The sequence below is a fragment of the Corylus avellana genome, chromosome ca10 (assembly GCF_901000735.1).
Source record: "Corylus avellana chromosome ca10, CavTom2PMs-1.0".
Taxonomy (NCBI): Eukaryota; Viridiplantae; Streptophyta; class Magnoliopsida; order Fagales; family Betulaceae; genus Corylus; species Corylus avellana.
Genome location: NC_081550.1, coordinates 18,014,118 through 18,016,683, shown reverse-complemented (window position 1 = coordinate 18,016,683; position 2,566 = coordinate 18,014,118). Strand labels below are relative to the sequence as shown.

The following is a 2,566-nucleotide window of genomic DNA, read 5'->3' as shown; positions in this document are numbered from 1 at the left end:
CGTCGTTTGTTACGGGTAAGTTACTACAATGCCCTTTTGAGAAAAATATAAAAAAGCCCCCCAAACTACCAGCCGTTTTCATTTTAGCCCCCTAATATTCAGAAAGTGATAAAGTAGCCCCCAAACTACCAAACAATTGCAATTTAGCCACTCCGTTATTCATTACCGTCAAATATGATGAAAAATTTAAAACTACATCGTTTTGGCAATGGTAAGTTACCAAAATGCCATTTTTGGAAGAAAAAAATATCATATTAAAACAAGCAAGCAAAACGGCGCCATTTTGCTTGAAATTAGGGTTTGCTTACACTTACCAAAATGATGCCACTTTGGTAAGTGTTAGGAATTAAAAGAAAAAACCCTAGACTCCACGCAGGTGACCCACGAAAAAACCCCCAACCCCAGTTTATCTTTTTCCCCAAAACCGCCGGCCACCACGTCGTCTATCTCCGACAGCCTGTAAATCTTACCCATAACTCAATCTTTTTATTGTATTTCATGGTATAGCTGTCGGATCGGTGTTGTTTATCAACGAACGTGATTTTTTTGTTTGATTTCTACAATGGGTAAGAATTTTTTGGTGGCACTTCGTAGCTAGTGGATGGTGTGGCCGGCGGTGATGGATGGTGGTGGCAGGGGTAGTCGTTTTGAGAGAAAGAGAGAGAGGGGCGTTGCGTTTTTTTCACTTGAGGGAGAAGGTTGCCGGAGATAGAACGATGTGGTGGTCGGCGGTTTGGGGGAGAGAGATAAACTGGGGTTGGGGGTTTTTTCTGCGTGGTGTCTAAGGTTTTTTCTTTTTATTCCTAACACTTATCAAAACGGCGCCGTTTTGGTAAGTGTAAGGAAACCCTAATTTCAAGCAAAACGGCGCCGTTTTGCGTACTTGTTTTAATATGATTTTTTTTTTTTTTCTAAAATGGCATTTTTGTAACTTACCATTGTCAAAACGACATAGTTTTGAATTTTCCATCATTTTTGACAGTAATGACTAACGAAGTGGCCAAACTGCAAATGTTTGGTAGTTGGGGGCTATTTTATCACTTTCTGAACATTAGGGGGATAAAATGAAAACGGCTGATAGTTTGGGAGGCTTTTTTTATATTTTTCCCAAAATTTTTTTTTTCATAAAAGGGCATTGTAGTAACTTACCCGTAACAAAACGACATCGTTTTGCAGTTTCCATCCAAACTGACGGTTTTGACTAACGGAGTGGCCAAAATGCAATAATTTGGTAGTTTGGGGGGCTTTTTTTTATATTTTTCCCAAATTTATTTGTACTAGACACCGATATGAATCTAGGTTTGGGTTGATATTTGAATATTTGAATATGTTTATGTTTTGTTTGTGAAATTTATGGTTGAGGTGTTATTCATTTGAATCTTTTATGGGATTTTTTCTTTTCTTTCGTGAGCTTTTTCGAATGTTCAAAGTTATACAAGTTTTATTTGTATGGAAATATAATAGGTATCACATCAACGATGTATAAAATTCCTACTAATTTTCTCTTAGTGCTTTGTTAATCAAAATCCAAGTTTTCTTCTTCCATGTTTTTTTTTTCTTTGTACTTCTTTTCATTTTAAACTACACCTATGAGAATAAAGATTTTAACATGTTTTAATTTATATGGATTAAACTAAAATTAAGGGTCTTATGTTTTAATTCATTTGAATGTTTTAAGGGTTTTTTTTTTTTTTGTCATTTACTCGGTTGTTTAGACCTTTTTTTTGGATTTTTTCTTTTTTTAATAAAAAAAAGAAAGGCAAAAATTTATTTGATTGTTGTGGATAAGGAGCAAAAACTCTTTCGAAACACTAAAGAAATTGTATTGAATAAGTATCACATAAGTGACAGAACAATATCAAAAATTCCTATTAATTTTTTTTATTAATGCTTTAATAATCAAAATCCAGGTTTTTTTCTTGCTTTTTTTTTTTTAAAAAAAAAACCTACACATATGGTAATATTTTACATATTTTAATTTATATGGATTAAATTAAAATGATGGTTCTTATGATAGTAAAATTTTCTATGATTTATAGATTCATGCAACGTTCACTATGTTCAGCAATGTAATATGTCTTTTTATTGAAATGCGCATGATAGATTTTTTTACACACTTTTTTAAGCGAGAAGAATCATGAACATAGCCCAAATTATGGGCTATTATACATAAAACTAATAAGCAAGGTTTTGAATGTAAAACTCAAAAATGTAAACTGGTAGCGGTATGAGAGAAGCAGGAACTCACCAAAAACAGTGTTGGTAGGATTCATGGCGTCCATCGCCGCCTGACCAATCAAACGGTGAGTTTCATTGAAAGCAACAAAAGATGGTGTTTTCCGGTTCCCAAGATCATTGGGTATGATCTCCACCCGATTTTGTTTCCAAACTGCCACGCAGGAGTAGCATGTTCCCAAATCGATCCCAATCGCCGGACCCTGGCCTTTCCCAGCCATAGCTTACAAGAATTGACAAAAAGAACAGATAATGAAGAACACCCAAGAAATCTCTTGGATTTTTAAAGAGAAAGATCACTGGGAATTAAGTAATGGAGAAGTTGCGTTTG

The 2,566-nt window shown here is 34.5% G+C and overlaps 1 pseudogene; it reads right to left on the bottom strand.

The window, feature by feature from the left end:
- LOC132163317 (heat shock cognate 70 kDa protein 2-like) overlaps nt 1-2,566 on the bottom strand; it is an 8,758-nt pseudogene extending 6,192 nt beyond the window's left edge.